We start from the raw sequence: 19690 nt of genomic DNA, 5'->3' as shown, positions 1-19690 counted from the left end.
TTTCTGCAAATCCACTTACAACTTTCTCAACCTTCTTCACATTTGTGTCTTTCCTGTAAAAAACCCAAGCAATATACAAACTATCATCTTTATAATCTTTAATGTTAGATAAAACACATTATCGACAAACATATCTGAAATAGAATCTAGAATTAACACTAGACATAGTAGTAGATTTGAGAAAGCACTAGATTCTAGGGAGATTTGGCTGCACTAGGGAGATTTGGCCGTGTGGCCAAATCTTATGGGCTTCTTTTAAAGCACTAGAAGGGGAGGTTTGGATGTGTGGCCAAATCATATGGGCTTCTTTCAAAGCACCAAAGTTTGGGGAGATTTGGCCTTGTGTCCAGATCTTGTGGGCTTCTTTCAAAGCACTAGGGTCTGGAGAGATTTGGCAGTGCAACCAAATCTTGCTAGCTTCTTTCAAATCAGTCAAATCTTTCTACCTTCTTTTAAATCACTTGGGTTTAGGGAGATTTGGCCGTGCGGCCAAGTCTTGCTAGCTTCTTTCTAATCATGAGGGTCTATGGAGATTTGGCCATGCGGCCACATCATTTCAAAGCACTAGGGTTTGGGGAGATTTGTGTACGGTCAAATCTTGCTAGCTTCTTTCTAATCACAAGGGTCTATGGAGATTTGGCTGTGCGGCCAATTCTTTTCAAAGCACCAGGTTTAGGGAGATTTGGCCGTGCAGCCAATTCTTTTCAAAGCACCAGGTTTAGGGAGATTTGGCCGTGCAGCCAAATCTTTTCAAAGCACCAGGTTTAGGGAGATTTGGCCGTGCGGCCAAATCTTGCTAGCTTCTTTCTAATCATGAGGGTCTATGGAGATTTGGCTGTGCAACCAAATCTTTTCAAAGCACCAGGGTTTGGGGAGATTTGTGTGCGGTCAAATCTTGCTAGCTTCTTTCTAATCATAAGGGTCTATGGAGATTTGGTCGTGCAGCCAATTCTTTTCAAAGCACAGGTTTAGGGAGATTTGGCGGTGCAGCCACATCTTTTCAAAGCACCAGGTTTGGGGAGATTTGGCCATGCAACCAAATCTTTTCAAAGCGCGAGGTTTGGGGAGATTTGGCCATGCAGCCAAATCTTTTCAAAGCACCAAGTTTGGGGGGATTTGGCTATGATGCGAAATCTTTCTAGATTTTTATAAGTAACGATGGTTTAGGGAGATTTGACTGTGCAGCTAAATCTTGCTAGCTTCTTTCTCATCACAAGAGTCTAGGGAGATTTGGCCATGCGGCCAAATCTTTTCAAAGCAGCAGGATTTGGGGAGATTTGGTTGTGATGCCAAATCTTTCTAGCTTCTTTTAAATCACTTGGGTCTAAGGAGATTTGGCCATGTGGCCAAATCTTGCTAGCTTCTTTCTAATCACGAGGGTCTAGGGAGATTTGGCCATGCAGCCTAATCTTGCTATCTTCTTTCTAATCACAAGTGTCGAGGAAGCTTTGGTTGTGTGGCAAAATCTTTTCAAAGCAGCAAGGTTCAGGAAGATTTAGTTGTGATGCCAAATCTGTATAGCTTCTTTGAAATCACCAAGGTCTAGGGAGATTTGGCCGTATGGCCAAATCTTGTATGTTTTGAAAGAAGCCAGAAGATTTGGCCACATGGCCAAATCTCCCCATTTAAAATTTAAAAACCAAATCTTAAGATTCAAATTTCAAATCTGAAAATTTCAAAATTCAAAATTCAAAATCTTAGATACAGAATTCAAATTTCAAATTTAAAGATCTGAAAGTCAAATCATATACTAAAGACCCTACTTTCAAATCATACTTCGAGATTCCTACTTTTACAAGAGTCTTTCTTTCAAATCATGGTGTTCCGAAATGGAGAAAATGGAGAACATGCATGAATCAGGTACACTTTCGATTTCTCTCGTTTTCTTACTTGGATGATTGAGTAGCCATTGTTGTTTGTGAGCTTGTGCTCTTTGGATTTCAAGCAATCGTAGGAGCTGTAGAGAGAGTAGCTGGAGCATCAAGAGAGGATTTTGTCCAGCAGAGGAGTGGAGCTGTAGCTATACTAGGAGAGAGGAGCATCAAGAGGGGATTTCGTCCAGCAGAGGAGTGGAAGGAGAACTGAGGGGATTTCGTGCAAGAGGACAGGGGATTTTGTCAAGACGAGTGGAAGGAGAACTGAGGGGATTTTGTCCAAAGGGGATTTCGTGAAGAGGGGATTTCGTCAAGATGAGATCTCGTTTGGAAAGAGTGGCCTGCTGAGGGCTGTGAAGAAGAAATAGATTTGTCCTTTGTGCCTACCCAAGGAGCATCGTCGATCGAAGGAAAACTGCCACATAAGGCAAGAGTAGGCCGAAACTGTGTGGAAGAAGAAGAAACAGGTCGAAACAGTGCTCTGCAAGAAGAAATAGGCCGAAACAGCATGGAGGAAGACGAAATAGTGTGGGCGAGAAGAGCAGGTTTTAAGTGCTTCTCTCTCATTGGTCCTTCTATAACATTATCTCCTCTCCCATTGGCCTCTCTATTAAATTATCTTCTCTCTCTCTCCCACCCACTCCCATCCTCCCACCCCATTCCCACTCCCACTCCCACCCCCATCCTCCCACCCCACCTCCCCCATTCTCACTCCCACACCCATGCCCATTCTTTCACCTTCCCCATTCCCACTCCCATCCTCCCACCCCACCCCTCCCACTCCCACCCTCACCCCACCCCCACCTCCCCCATTCCCACTCCCACTCCCACTCCCATTCTCCCACCCACTCCCATCCTCCCACCTCCACCTCTCACTCCCACTCCCATCCTCCCACCCCCACCCCTCCCCCCCCATTCCCACTCCCACTCCCATTCTCCCACCCTTATCCTCCCACCTCACCCCTCCCACTCCCATCCTCCCACTCCCTCTCCCACTCCCACTCCCACCCATTTTCCCACCCCCCCACCTCCCCCATTCCCACTCCCACTCCCATTTTCCCACCCCCCCCACCTCCCCCATTCCCACTCCCTCCCCCATCCTCCCACCCCACCCCTCCCACTTCCACCCCCACCTCCCCCATTCCCACTCCCATCCTCCCACCTCACCCCTCCCACTTCCACCCCCACCTCCCCCATTCCCACTCCCTCTCCCACTCCCATCCTCCCACTCCCACTCCCCACCCCTCCCACTCCCACTCCCATCCTCCCACCCTCACCCCACCCCCACCTCCCCCATTCCCACTCCCTCTCCCACTCCCACTCCCATTCTCCCACCCCCACCCCCACCTCCCCCATTCCCACTCCCTCTCCCACTCCCACTCCCGTTCTCCCACCCCCACCCCCACCCCCACCTCCCCCATTCCCACTCCCTCTCCCACTCCCACTCCCATCCTCCCACCCCCACCCCCACCCCCACCGCCCCCATTCCCACTCCCTCTCCCACTCTCCCTTTCTCCTACTACCACCCTCCCACACTCCCTTTCTCCACTTTCCCACTCTCCCTTTCTCCCACTACCACCCTCCCAACTATCAATTCCACTATTACTTATGAATTCTAATTAAAACTATTACTTAAATAAATGATATTACTTGAAAACACTCATAGGATTTAAGGTTTAGGATTTCGTGGTTTGGGTTTAGGATTTAGGGTTTGGTGAGTTAGGGTTTAGGGTTTAGGGTTTAGGGTTCAAGGTTTGAGGGTTCGGGTTTGGGGGTTAGGGTTTAGAGTTTGGTGGTTTAGGGTTTAGGGTTTGGGGGTTAGGGTTTAGGATCTAGGGTTTAGGGTTTAGGATTTAGGGTTTAGGGTTTAGGGTTTGGGGGTTAGGGTTTAGGGTTTAGGGTTTGGGGGTTAGGGTTTAGGGTTTGGGAGTTAGAGTTTAAGGTTTAGGGTTTAGGGTTTAGGGTTTAGGGTTTAGGGTTTGGGAGTTAGGGTTTACGGATTAGGGTTTAGGGTTTGGGAGTTAGGGTTTAGGATTTGGGGGTTAGGGTTTAGAGTTTAGGGTTTGGGGGTTAGGGTTTAGGGTTTAGGGTTTAGGGTCTAGGAGTTAGGGTTTAGAGTTTAGGGTTTGGGGGTTAGGTTAAGGGTTTAGGGTTTAGGGTTTAGGAGTTAAGGTTTAGGGTTTATGGTTTAGGGTTTAGGAGTTAGGGTTTATGGTTTGGGGGTTAGGGTTTAGGGTTTAGGGTTTGGGGGTTAGGGTTAAGGGTTTAGGGTTTAGGGTTTAGAGTTTAGGGTTTGGGAGTTAGGGTTTAGGGTTTGGGAGTTAGGGTTTAGGTTTTGGGGTTTAGGGATTAGGGTTTGGGGTTTAGGGTTTTGGAGTTAGGGTTTGGGGTTTAGGGGTTAGGGTTTAGGGTTTAGGGTTTGGGGGTTAGGGTTTAGGGTTTAGGGTTTAGGGTTTGGGAGTTAGGGTTTAGGGTTTAGGGTTTAGGGTTGTTATTGGTTAGGGTTGAGGGTTGAGGGTTTAGGGTTGTTTTGGTTTAGGGTTTAGGGTTTAGGGTTTAGGGTTATTATTGGTTTACGGTTGTTATTGGTTAGTGTCTAATTAAATTTTCAAAAAAGTTCTGGATTTTTAAATCATTAATAAAGTAGATTATTGAGAAGAGACTAATGTTCTTTATAATGGTTGTTACAGCTTGTTTGCAAAGGAAACTCAGAAAGGAGATGGCTACAAAATTTATGCCAGGGATGGAGGTGATTTTATGTTGCAAAAGAGAAGTAGTTGCATTTGCTACAATCCATGAAAGTGATCCAAATTCTATTTGTCACTTTAGAAGACTTGGCGAAGATAAGGTGGCGGTTATCGTATCAAGGATTCTTAGTGCACATGTTGAGCTAAAGCATAAGTGTGGGGATATGGAAATCCTTGGAGATGTTATGCCCTATAATACTTCCAACAAAGCATTTATTGCATGGGACAGAGATGAGACTTATCCAACACATGTCATCAGGAATACAAAGTGCATATCTTTGGATTTTAGAGTGGGAGATATTTTACAAATGTTATCATTTACAAATAAGTATGTAGCAGAAGGTCAAGTCTTGGGATTTGAACAAGTTGAACACTGGACATTTGCGCAGATGAGAATTCAAAAAGTTACTGATGATGGTATGGATGATAACTCAATGTCATTGGATGGTCCCTACTATGAGGTAGGTAAGGATTTGAGATGGAGCATGCAATTTTTAAAGATTGGAAAGACTCGGCATGTGGTTTTTAATGATAAACATAATGTATACTACAACATCAAAGAATTGAAAGAATATGCCAATGTACCAAGCTCTATTCCTTCAGAGATGGATGATTCCAATGCACTCAACTATAGCACTGACGTCTTATCAGAAGTCGATGATTTCATTGGTACCGAGAAAGAAAAATATTTCACAAGTGATGCCTTATCCGGGTGGATGAGTTCATGCACATTGAGAACCTGGGCAAAGATGTCAAAAGTGTTATATTTTTAAGCATGGATGGCTTCATGGATACTGATAAAGTTCTTGGAGTCAAAGCAGGTAACTATGGAATTATGGAAATCATGCACGATAGTATAATGAGTGATGTTCTCTCTGGAGTAGAGGAGTTTCAAGACTATGGAGTTATGAAATCCATAGAAAGTGCATCAATGAGCAATGTTCTCTCAGGAATAGATGAGTTTGAAGATCATTCTGGACACTCTATCACCACTGACTATGGAGTTATGAAATCCATAGAAAGTGCATCGATGAGTGATGTTCTCTTAGAAATAGATGAGTTTGAAGATCATTCAGGACACTCTAATGCCATTGTGACAAGTGGTTCTACGATTGTATCAAAACTAGGGATGAGATCAACAAAGGACTATTCGGTGTTTGACTTTGATTGTGAACTTGTAAATGTTACAAATGGTTTGACGAATGTATCAAAAGCAAGGATGACACCAACAAAGGAATATTCAGTATTTGACTGTCAGAGTGATAAGATCAAGGATGCAACATCTCATGAAAACAACGTGACAAATAAATCTTACAAGGAGAACTACACAAATCCAAATAAGAATGTACAGAAGGTCTCAAAACGGACATACAGATGCATGAAAAGACAACGAGTGCAGGCAGATCCAGAAAAGCAACCAAAGAGAATAAGAGTAATGAATGAAGATGTTATGCTAAAAGCAATGCGATCTACATGCTGTAAGCATACATGTATGCGATCCATTAACTTACATGACATCAAGGGTTGTAGAGAACATGTCTGGCAAAGGAAAGGAAGCAGAAGAAATGAATACCTACTCACGAGATTGTCTTGCTTTCTTGTAAATGATAAGAGAAGGTGAAGTTCAGGACATCAAATAAGGCCTCTTATAAATGGAAAAAGTATATGCAATAATGCATATCGCATTATTACAGGATTATCACATGGCACATATTGGAATTTGGCTAATAAAGCAAAGTATGGAGTTAAATTTAACATTCATGGAAACATAGGAAGGCCCAAAACAAGAGCCTCAATGGTTGCGGCAACAGCAATTTTGAAAGATTACATTTATGAAAATGCTTTACCGCAACCCCACCTATCAGAAATGCATCTTCCGATAGGTTTGACCAAAAAAGAAGTATTTAACTCTATTGGAGAAACACAGAGGCAAAGAGGGCATGCACCGGCATCTTTTCATACTTTGTATACTCTTTGGAAAAAAAGCTTTGGACATGTTAAAATCCCAAAGAGGCAAAAAATGTCAAAGTGCAATGACTGTGATGATCTAAAGCGAGCACTTGAGAGTGCAACATCTCCAGAACAAAAAGAAGCTTACAAAAGAAAGAGAGAATTTCATCATGGACTTGTTCGACATTCTAGAATAAAATATGCATTTTGGAAGGAGCAAGCTATTTCTCACCCAAATGAGTACATGTGCATTATTGTAGATGGTATGGATCAAAATACAACAACTTTACCTCGATTCGTTAACACTCCACCTAAGCTACAAGGCAAATACTTTTTAAAGACACATGTATGTGGAGTGTTAGTGCACAAATTTAAGTTTTTTGCAGACATATGGATTGATTCCTTGCATCTACACGATAGCAATCAAGTTGTAACATCCGTTATGAAGGCAATTCACAATGTACATGTAGAAAAAGGTCGCCTACCAGCAACTTTGAGAATACAAGTAGACAATTGCGGACGAGAGAATAAGAATGTACTCTTCTTTGCATTTTGCTCAATGCTAATCGCTGATAGAATCTTCAATGAGATTGAAGCTGGGTTTTTGTTGGTTGGGCACACACATGAGGATATCGATCAGGTATTTAGCACAGTTTCAAGAGAACTAAAACACAAGGACATGGAGACAATGGATGACTTGATAAGAAAATGTGGGAGGCAAGTTGGTGGCCATAAGGAAGGAACAATATGCTCAATGGTTGAGAGGATGTATGATTGGAAGAGCTTTATTCTACCTTTCATACAAAAAGGTGGTGATGCCCTGATTGGTCATAGCACCCCACACTATTTTCGATTTTTCTTAAAGGATGAAAAACCAGTGATGCAATGGCAACACTATTCTCTTGATACAAAATGGGAACCTGAAGAACCTTACTCTCTCTTAACTTCAATCCCGAGCAAAGAAATGCATCCAACATGGGCTCCTATAAAAGAATTCAGCAAGAAATCCAAAGGTGAAATAGAAGGCTTAAAAGCTTTTATTGCATACAAAGAGGAAATGCTCCGGAGATTTCCTGATTGGAAGCCCTCTTGGAAGGAACACACTACTGTTGTAATTAGAAAGACCTACCAATTGATAAAGGACCTTGCAAAAATGCGAGAAGATGATATTAAGGCAGAACGGCCTTTATTTTGGCCAAATGTTGGTAATGACTTGCATCCAGCATGTGGTCTCTTTGAAAATGAGTTTGAATCGTTGCTCCCACGTCCATATTGTGGACCCAAGAAGAGAGATATTATGCCACAAATAGACATAGATGTCCATTGTTTTGTTGCAGTTCGACCATCGGATGATGAACATGAGAACGTGAAGTTTTGGGTTGCGAAAGTAGTTGACGTGAGCATGGATGACCGGGGGAGAGCTACAACATTTACAGCGGTATGGTATGAGCCAAGGGGCAGGAAGGAGAACCAAGATAACAGTACATTGTATAGTAGTTGTTTGAAAAAGGAATGGGTCCCAGATCATGAAGCAATTTCAAGACTTTCCACAGAGACAGTCATAGTATCCTGGAAATCAAGGTCAAAGAAAACAAAGAAGCACATGGGGTATGATGTAGAAGACAAAATAAAATTACCGCAACCAATTATTACGCACATTACAGAGTTCACAAAGATGCTCGCCCGGGAGGAAGTAGAAGGAGATAGCGCAAATGAAGAATGCCCATGATAACACCATTCAAATATCGAGAAAGAGTGAAGGTGGTGGTGGTTGTCAGATGAGAGTGAATGAAGATGGCACCCAAGCGACAAGTGATGACAGAAAGGACATTTTGAACAAGAAAATGTTTGGATCGCTCATTTCTGTGATCATGATAGAAAAGGACATTCAAACAAGCAAATGTTTGGATCGCCCATTTGTACTAAACTCATTGTAAAGGAAAAATTAAATTATTGAAAAGGCCACAGGAGATCCTTTGTACAAAGACTCATCCAGAGCAATATTTGTTGTAAAACTTATGACATGATAATGTAAAATTGCAAGCATAGCTATTGCTATTTTTTGGAGTACAAAAGAGGCTTCCATCATGTCTCATGTGTATATAAACCTTTTAATTTCTTGAATATTGAAGAGTGTTATAGTTTTCTGCATTGAAAGTAAAAAGAGTCTTACAAGTCTCTTATGTATACATTTTTAAAATGTTGTGAATCCTCAATAGCATGGTTTTTCATGGATTTAAACTAATAACTCGCATTTTTTATTTTAAGAATATGATTCTTATAAACAAGAAATACAAATTTAGGATTTAATAGTAGTTTTTGCATTATTTGTACAACATTGTAGAGAGATATTTTGAAATGTCTTATGTGAAAATGATAGTTCCAAAAAGTAAACTTTTGATTCTCGAATGACAGTTTCATAAAGTAAACTTTTCAGTTGGAAAGGATTTTAAGGAATAGTCCAAAAGTAGACATATTCATGAGTCCAAAATTAATGAAATAAGTGTTGGAAGAGGAGAGAAATAGAAGATGAGGTGTCCTCTTTGACCTCTCTTCTTTCTTTATCTTTCCTTTTCTTTTGTATTGTCTTTTTCATATTTGGGTTTGAGCTTCTCTTTTTTATGCTTTTTGGGAAATGTGCCTTTAGAATGGAGTATGTCAAGTGATAGTTTTGGAAGGACAAAAAGGGGATCTTCCCACCACCTTGAGTAGTAACAAGGAAAAGGTGCACAAGTTGGTCATGCAATTAAACCCCTCCACAAGGGAAAACCAATTTATAGAGAAGAGAGAGAAGAGCAAAGGCAGACCACCTACCCCAATCTCTATCTCTTGAGGCACTTTTGAGGCTAGTGAGGGGAGAGGCAGAGTTCATGTCATACACTCTGCCACAAGAGGTGAAAGTACTATTATGGAAACTTAATCCCAAATTCCACCACTCTACCCGATGGAAATAATCACATCTTAGTAGATTCATGAGGTAAAAGGATCATCAATTGCATGCATCAACTCTAAGTTCAGGATCCAGGGGGAGGAATTTTAGCACTAGCCTGCAAAGAAGAAGGATTGGGTTTTAAGCTCATTGTGGCCCAAATTCTCGATGATTGGGTTTGACTAGATCGCAAAGAATTTCGGCACTAGCCCACATAGAAAAAGGAATGGGTTTGAGTCTCACTGGATGCTGAGTAAGATACCTCAAGTCCTTAAATCTGGAAAAAACGGTTAGCTAGTGGCTAGGGCGGTAAAAGTGGGCCAATATCTTTTTTAAGCTTAGGTAGGACACATTCAATGAATATTTTGTAAGTTCCATTATGTTTTTCTTCTTTTAGTATGTTTGGATTCTAGCATCTAAATCATTATAACTAACATATATTCTTGTAAATGTTAGTATTTAAAAAAGGGCAAGGGTTGTATGGAGAAAGAATTAAAAATGTGTACCAAAATGGTATGAGGGCCTGGGACATTCACTCTTAATAAAATTAAGATGTCATCTACGTGCATTAAATTCAAGGAAACCCCCTATATATGACCCATGTAGGCTTATAAAACACCCCTATTTTAACTTATAAGGATACCACCAAAAGTCTAATATGCCCCCTTTTCGAAATCTACATTATTTTTTAGAAATTTAGATTGAGTTTGGATTAGATCAAAAGAAAATTTAGATCACATCCCCTCGACATAAACTCTCAAGGGATTCACTCTTAGTACTAGGGGGACATCACCTACGTGCATGAACTTCAAGAAAACCCCCTATATATTATCCATGTAGTAGAATAAAACACCCATATTTATGCTTTTAAGGATACCACCAAAAGTGTCCTATGTCCCCCCTTTCCTTAAATCTGCATTCTTTCTCAATTATTTAGCTTTGACCATAAGAAAATTTAGATGATATACATAAGACCATCTTCAAATATTCACCAATGGGTAATATTCATTTTTTTCACTACCATGGCCTAAAACTAACCATAGAGGCTTAGTTCATTCACTCTTGGTACATGACCAATTGTCACTAGTCAAATGTGTATGTACTTTTGATGTCAAGGGGGGGAAAACTTGTATTTCCCTACACCCCTCTCTCTCCCTTCCCAAATATTTCAAGGCCCCCCTAACTTAAATTTAAGATTGGGAAAAAGTAAAAAGGGCCTCGGCCCCCACCCCTAATGTATAAGGTTATGCCTTATCTCAAAAAAACACTCTATTGTACACTCACGTGATATCATAAGTTTCCCCTTGTGAGTTCCCTGGGCATAAATTATACCTCCTTCAAATATTCACCATTGGGCTAATATTCGCCATTTTTTCCCTTGTGCCATGGCATAAAACTAGAAATAGTTTGGGCTTAGTTCATGTATACCCTTGGTACATGGCCATGGTAACTAGTCAAATGTGCATGTGTATTTGTTGTATGTTTAAGGTAAAAAGTAGTAGTGCTACCCGTGGACAACCATGCCCACCCCCCCATTCAAGATGGCATGCCCCCCTAACTTAAATTTTTAATTGAGAAGCTTATTTCTCATCTCAAGATACCCCCCTATTGTATACCTACATGTTGTCTTAAGTTGCCCCCTTGTGAATTCCTCAACATGAGGGAACTCCTTCAGACACTTGAAGAAATGGAGAATACATCCCTTTTGTTGATGTAAGATCTTCAAACTATATGTATTTATTAAATTCAACAAGTAGAAGATGTGGTAATGTCTAACATGTGTGATTTTTAAACAACTAGAAGATATGGACAAAGCCTTGTAAGAAGCCCTTTGTGCAAGGGGAGCAACTACAGATGATGAGGATTAGGAGGAACTTGGCAGTGGTGATGGGGAAGGGGGGTGACAATGATGATAACGAGGAGAATGACCAAAGTGATGATGATGATTGGCCCTGGGAAGTAGGCACATTGTTGTAACAAAGCCTACAAATTTATACTCACAAACAATGTAATAGAGAAATATATGCAATAGGTAAATCGGGGCAAGGAAAAGCCCTGATGTGCCCTTTGAAAAAATTTCAAAAAAAAGAAAAGATGAGTCGCTCTACTTATGCCATAACCAATGTTTCTGCACCCACAAATGTTTCACAGCTCTGCCTATGTCCAAGCAATTTATTGTCCCTCATTACAAGTTATCCGTTTGGATTTATTGCCTATAATGTGTCCCTCTATGACCTCTCTATTAACATTCTTATCATGATTTTGATCTAATGAATCCAGACTAGGACAAGTGTTAGTGAGAAACTTTCAAAGCAAAGTGGTAGGCCATCATGTACAAATTGTGTGAATTTCCTAGGCCAATAATGTAGACCGTACACTTGCATATTACACTTAGCTCTTGCACCTCATTGAGCGGATCCTAGAAATTGTCTTTCCGAGGCCACAAATATGTGGCATTAGTTTTTGGAGGTATGCAAAGCATGACCAACAAATGGACCAAGTTCTAAGTGGAGCTTAAAAGATATATTACACTCAGCTCTGCCTGCACATTACAGCTAGCTCTTTTTCCTCACATGGAGCAAATGCTAGTCATTGCCATTACTAAGGCCATGAACATGTGGGTTGGGGTTTTGCTTGAGCGGTGGTAAGAAATCCTTGAGTAGAGTTGATCTTCCATTGAGATAAGGAATGGAGTATTATCCTCTTGTGGGTCTAAATCTACCTAGGTCAATTACTTATGTTGTTGATCACATTCCTACACTTACAAGATGGGTCCATGCACTTTCACTGCCATTGCCTTTCTATTGCACTTCCACTCACATGAGAGAGGCCATGCACTTTGTTTTGAGGTGATGATGCTATTGTTTCCAATAATGGATTCATTGATGTCTTTTTTGGATTGAGGTGTTATAGCATTGATCATGGAGTTGGATATCCTATGCTCATGTGTGAGGGGCTCCAGCTCATTTGAATGAGACACTTTTTATGTTAGTAATTGGATGGCTTAGTGTTTCCATTGATGCTTTGAGGATTCCTAGCATGTATTAGGAGTTTTTACTTGTTTATTTTTGCAATGTCATATGATTGTGGAGGATACCATGTTGATCATTTTTGAGTTGATGTTCACTCTATCAAAATCGCATATAAAAAGAGGGTAGGGAAAAATGGAAATCAAGGTCTAATGAGGTTCATTACCTATTTTCACGCTAGTGCATCTCTCCCATCAAGAGAAATTAATGTTTTCTTTCAACTATAGTATTTATACATGTGATGTCGCACCATTTCAATTGCAAGGGCTATTACTAAATCATTCATGGTATCACTAGTAATGCAACAAAAAGCATCTTTTTGCTATAAGATGGTCTAGTAGTAAGGTATCCTATGGATTTCCATTGACTCGTTGTTGTACCAATGTGGGAGTTAGATTGTATACCCGTTTATAGTATACATGAGGGCCTATTATGTGGGTTTGAACAAGCATGGGTTTTGGAGTTCTTGCTTATCTCTCATCATGTATATGTGTGTCTCTATAGTGTCTTAGTTGTTGATTTGCCTTCTTGTATGGTTTGGGTTCTGACTCATTGGGTTTTGTTGTCGGTTACACTCTTTGTTCTACCTCATTGTTTGTTTGTTTGTTGCCCATTGTGTTTGTACTTTTTACTTCTTTGTGAGAGAGGTGGGATATGTGCATGCATTATTGTCTCTACCCTAATGTAGCATTGTGTTATTCTAGTGTTGGGGTTTCGACTTCTATCAATTTGATCCTGTCATTCTTTCAATGATGAAAAGTTATAACAAAGCTAAAGTTTAAAACCTAGAATTCTTGAATAGCTCTCAATGTGGGAAAAAATGCTATCGAACTAGAAAAACTATTTTGAACCTGGAAAAGGCTTTTCTCATGTTGGGGAACCAAAGAAGATATTCACATCCATGCTTAAAAAGGATTTGAAGCATGCTTTCATAGATGAGATACCAAGGAAGACATTGAAATTCCAAAGGACTACTCAAAGCTCTACAAAGCTTTTGAAGATTTAAGGATTTATATTATACAGTCAAAAAGTTTATTTGAGGTCATAAAACATTGACAAAAGCTAAACTTGTAAAAGCAACTTATATTGAAAATGGTATGTCAGTTGGATACTATTCTAAATATTGCAAAAGAAGTTATGAATATGAAAAGCACTTCCCATCTTTTGAAAAAGTATTCTTCTAACTTTTAGGAAACTTATTCTAAATCTACAAAAGCATAGGAAAGGACAAGAAAGATTCAAGAGAACATTTTTTGCTTAAAAAATAGTTTCATACCTATGAATGTTTTTGGAAAGCTAGAAATATTTCAGCGAAACCATATATTAAATAGTTAAAGATTAAAGAATATTAAAAATCTTGATTAGATAAGAAGCTAGCAAACTAGGTGGTCTATGAACTTGTGATTGCATTGCATTTGTTCTATGCACTAGTATGCGCTAAAGTAGGAATTAGGGATTTAGCTAAATTTTGAGTTAAATGATAGCTTTTTGGCCATTTATATTAGAATTTGTTTTGGTGAAGTATTCATTTTTTGGGGTTTGTTATGAGGATTAGAGCCCACATGGTAAAGCTTGTCACGCTTATGTGTCCTTTCTCTTTGCACTGTGAGTAAAATACTACTCGAGGGACACAATCTTAGATGTGAAAACATTTTTCATACTATGAGTGATGACCAAAATGATGATGGAAGAGATGCAATAATGGTCGTCCACATGATGTGCACTAACAGCATTGTCCTCATTATCAAAATTTTTATGAAGTGTTGGAGTATATTGATAGAGGAGGACGATGCTCATGAGTTGATTTTGGGGGGTGGATGGAGGGGGGGGGAGAGAGAGAGAGAGAGAGAGAGAGAGATCATGCATGAGCAAAATTAGAATAGATAGGAGAATAGGCAAGGATATACAAGGTAGAGCTAACAAGAGAGCATGAATGCTCAAAGGCATTGCCTCTAGACTATGGGTAAAGTATATACTAATAAGAAACTAACTATATTCTAAATAATATACCTATAATCTCTCTCTCTCTCTCTCTCTTCACATATACACACACGCGCGCACACACACACGCATGCACATACACACACCCCATAACATAAGTGATCATCATATGTGCATCAAGTGCAAATATACCATATGAGAAAATCGTATTGTAGGATATAAAGTGGAACTTCATTATGATTCTTATGATGAATCATAAATGATAAAGGAGATCCTCATAACAAACCCCCTAAAATGAATACTTCACCAAAAGAAATTCTAATATAAATGGCCAAAAAGTTTAGGCGTTTTCGGTAGAGGATGAACCTGCTAAATCTTTTGCATCCATTGCTTTGTAGCCAGCCCAGAGTTCAATCATCCACCGTCTTGCCCAAGAGTTGTGGAAAGAAATCCATGTTCCATGTGCCGATAGAAAGCTTTGCGTTCACCTCTCTCACAAACCCGGGCCTTAAACTCTCGCAGTATCGCAGGAAGCAAGCAGTTACTGCGTAGCCTTGATCCCACCTGTCGCCTGTACCTGGCTTTACCCAATGCGAGGGAGCCAAGCCGGCAAGCAATCTTATGTAGTCTGCAATGCCCTCAATCAAGCCCGCTGGCGCGGTTCCTTGTCCGTCCCACTGGCACACATGAGTGGATTCATGATAGATAATACCCTCTGTCTCTCTTGCCACGTCTGGGCTTCGGTTGTAGCTGGCGACGTATGTGTCGCTCAGATGCATGAATGATTGATTGTTCGTACCCCCTACTACAAAAGCCACGAAACCAGTGGTGTCGTTGTCCAGAGAGAATATGAGCTCAGTCACCGGCTTGCGGGGAATAGTGGATCCGAGATAGAAGATGCGATCGATGAATGACAAAGCAGAACGTAGCATGGCCGTGGCATTTGCAACTCCAACGGAAGCGTCGAAGCGCTGGCCGCCAGGACTGGAATCGGCCAAGTTCTCGACGACGAAATTGACGGACAAGGCGGCGTCACTCGAGGCAGCCATGAAGAGTGCGAATGAGGCGAGGCATCTGTTGAAGAAATCACAAAGCCACAAAAACTTCTGGTAGCAAATGCCTCCATGTGTTACAAGCCGGCTCAAGTAATAAACTATGAATGAATGAGCTTGCCGGCTCTGATGAGCTACCCCCGATGTTTTGGCCTGCCCTATGGTAGGCCAATATTTGGAGGCGACGCGTTTCTAGAAGCCAAATTTCGGTGGGGATGGCCAAATGGCTGACAAGGAGATGGGGACGTGTTGCTCCATGCGGAGTCTTTGTTTTGCATGGCCAATTGTTTTGTGCATGACGTAGCCGATGCTACTTCGGGTTGAGATAGAGTCGAAGGTTTTTGGCCTACCTCTGGGTAGGCCAGAGGTGCCTTACTAAAGGTTCTTCTTGGAGATGGGCAAAATTTTGATTTTTTTTAAAGTTTTTATTCGTGAATTGTTTATTGGTCCACTTGTTTGTTTTTGGTTTTTCATGATTGATTAAGGGCATGTGATCTCCACCTATCCCTCCCTCTTTCTCTCTCTTTCTTTTTCAAGGCACCCTCCCCCCATTCTCTCTCTCCCTCTCTCTCTCTCTCCCCTCTCTCTCTCTCTCTCTCTCTCTCCCCCCCTCTTCTCCTTGTTGTACATCGAAGTCCTCTCTCTCTCTCTCTCTCTTCCAAGCCTCTCTCTCTCTCTCTCTCTCTCTCTCTTCGAAGCTGCTCTCTCTCTCTTTCTCTCTCTTCCCTATGGAAGTTCACACAACACAAGTGTGGGCCTAAGACAAGTGTCAAAACTTGGCTATGGGCTAAAAGGTGCATGTATTTAACTTTTTGCTCCATCAATGGTTTTCCCTATGTGCTTACTAGTTGTTGGTTGTTTAAATTCTATGTGATGGGAGTACTTCAGTTCATGAGCCTCAATTCACCACTTGTGGAGCACCATTGCACTAGTTGCAGAGGTTCTTGAGTCACTCATGATCCCATAAGACCTTTTTGCTACACTTGCAACAATGTCCAATAGATTGTGCTTGTTCCATCTTTGAAGGGGCATGTTCTTCTCCATGATGGCTCCTATGTTGACGTGCAAGTCAGAGGCTCCCATGTAGATGATATGTTAACCTTGCATTTCCCGTTCATAGATTATCATGCACGTGGCACAATTTTCCACACACAACCTCCTTATGGAGAGTAGGCCATCTGGAGTCTTCACTATAAGCAGCTATGGGTTTGTCATAGATTTTGATGAGAGTGGTTACTCATACCATGTTTTTTTCTCTGGCAATGTATGGTTTTGTTGCCTTTTGGATCCTTGTTTGAAATGAAGATGGTTTTTTGTGTGATTAGTTGAGCTTTGAATTTCTGCTAGACGCTGAATCAATATATGTTTTCCTCTATTTATCTTTTCTAAGGGTTGTTCTCTAAATCAAGCAATGAGCACTCTTTGAGGTGTGATTGAATAAAAATCCTTTATTGTAATCTACCTCTAATCCGAAGGTTGAATGATCACTACAATCATTCCTATTGAAGAACATGAGCGTGTAAAAGAAACTTACACTTAGCAGCGTAAAAATCTTTGTTCTAATTGCGATTCTCTTGTGTTAACTGCCGCAACGGTTAACAGCTCATACGTTATAGTAGCAAGCGTAGATGTAGGAGAGGGCGTGAGGATTAGCATATGCCATTTGCCTTGGAGCAGTTGATGACACAGAAGCGGTATAGCTATATGCACCTTTATAGTGTGTCACACTCTCACACACAGAACAAACACACCCAGAACCAAACACCCAAAGATATCAACAGACTTTATTTCAAGCATGTATACAAAAACTCAGTTTCAGCTTTGACTCTTTACACAAAACTACACAGGAAAACCCATCCAGAGTGATCTCACACATGAGACTATATTCAAATTACAAATCAGCTCAATTCCAGTCTGATTTCATACACTCTCTGGCATCAAAAGATCATAGATTCTCTGCTACAACAAGGCCACATAGCTCTGCTTCAAAAAAGTCCACAAAACTTGCATATATTTGACTCCAGACTCCACAAAACTCCTCCTGTTTCACCCCTTTTGCTGCTGTTTTGCTATAGCCAACTTAGAAATTCAGAAAACACCTCTCTTCCTATAGCTCCTAGCCACAACACCTCGGGAACACCTTAGAATAATTAGAGCAAATTGTATTTATCAAAATAGAGCTCGAAATCACAAAAAACAGCAACTTTCCTGTCCAAATCTCCTTCTGTGGCTTCTCCCCTAACCCACACAAAATCTGAACTGAAAATTCTTCAAGAACCTGGCAAAACGCAGCCCAAAAACACTTGGAAGCAACTTGGTTAGGGCAGATTTCAGTAGCCTCCTACAGGCTTTTTCTATAGGCCGCCCTCTTTTTCTGGCTGCTGGCATTGGAACCTTCAAAAATCACCTGTTCCTAGCGATGGAAATGCAGTTCGTGGCTCTCTCTGGCTTCCCGCAATGTCCTCTCAGCAAATTCAGCAACTCTTGCTCACAATCTGCTCTCCACGCATCCGTAGCAAGCTCCACAACCGGTCTCCTTTGCATCCACAGCTTCACAGCTCTTCAAGCAGCTCCTCCAACGGCTCGCATGATCATTATCTTCGAGACTTTTCAATGCATTAACCACAATCAAAATCCCACAGCCAAGACTCATAAGTCTTCATCAAGAGCAGCAACTCGTAACTTATGTGATCATAACTACTCCACAGCATCTCCTTCTCAAACACTGAGCTCTAGCATTCCGTAAATCTCCCCAAAACTGCAGTCAGTGACTAAAGAGTGAGAAAGACTGGCTAGCGGATTGCATCAACCATCTCTGCACTTACACAACTAAGTCCAGCATCTGTATCTTTCTCTCGCTCGTAGAGTACTCCATACTGATAGCTTATATCGCCATAGTCCTCCTGACAGCAGAAATGGTACTACAACTATGCCTCAGGCTTCCACTAAGCAATAGCTCGTAACCTCCTTCCAACCAAGAATTCATCAATCTCGCGCACTATGAAGAAAGCATCCCTTCTATCACCCAGCTCTCCCGTTTAGGCCTTTTAGATCACCACGCCTCCTTCTGCAACCTCATCCTCGGCTTGGCCACTCCATCAACTCTCCCCTCACTCTCTCTGCTTCTACCAGCTCCTTGTCCACAACACCTCTTCTTTCTTTTGAAGTCCCCCATCTCGCCTTCCGTCCAGATTCACGTAGATGGGCTACATGTGTTTGCATGGCCACATCATGTTCCACAAACTTCCAAAGATCTTGCTTTTTTACCCCTCTCAAATGCACACCAAAAAACTCCACCCCAAGCACTTGCACATTTATTCATTCACACATGAGCAAGCACACAAATACATACACAGATCTCAAAACTAATGCCCAAATCATTGACTGTGTACACACATTTGCAAGCCACTATATACACATGACTTGCGACAATCACAATGAGCACATGTCATCCTATAATAAAACGTTGTCGCACAATGGATACCATGCTCTAGAGTGACTGGTGCACCCACATTGCAACTCATCATCTCCCAAGAGTCCCTGCAAGAGTATCTACATCTCAAGAAAATCTCTACATTAGTGTAGAGATTTTTATGAGAGTATCCATAGCTCAAAGCCATCACCAACTAGCTAAGTACATAGCTATGCACCTATCCATCAGCATGCAACAAGTGGAAAAGATATTGACATTTTTTATCCACACATCTCTAGCAACCCCTTTCTTCTACTATGACATTCATGTCCAGTAGTGAGCCAAAAAGAGATGATCGATCCAAATTTTCTTCTTCTTCACTTTGCATTGACTTCCATTGATTTTGCCACAGCTCATTATCTTCATGGTCCTCCTCTTTCAGTGCTACCATCAACTGTGCAAAGTATTTCTTCAACCAGACACCATTGACTCTCTTCTTATGTTTTTTACCATCTAAATTAGTCAATTGATAAGTTCCATTTTCAAATTTCTTCTCCACTTTGTATGGACCTTCCCACGGTCTGAAATGCAGTATGAAATGTACTATCCAGTTTGCTATTGTATCTAAGAACCAAGTCTTCATCTTCGATTTCTTTTTTCTTGATTTTTGCATTTTCCAATTCTTGCCTCTGCATTTGCACTCTGGCATAATGCTCAAAAGCCAAATCCCTGTCTAACTGCATTACCTGCAGTGCT

General features: G+C 41.1%; 1 pseudogene; it reads right to left on the bottom strand.

The window, feature by feature from the left end:
* Positions 1-14810: 14810 nt before the first annotated feature.
* Positions 14811-15519, bottom strand: LOC147906045 (uncharacterized; annotated as a pseudogene).
* Positions 15520-19690: the final 4171 nt, after the last annotated feature.

This window comes from Dipteris shenzhenensis, chromosome 1, assembly GCF_047967505.1.
Source record: "Dipteris shenzhenensis isolate YYH24624 ecotype China chromosome 1, Dip_SZ_1.0, whole genome shotgun sequence".
Lineage (NCBI taxonomy): Eukaryota > Viridiplantae > Streptophyta > Polypodiopsida > Gleicheniales > Dipteridaceae > Dipteris > Dipteris shenzhenensis.
This window is presented reverse-complemented; position numbering and strand designations above follow the sequence as displayed.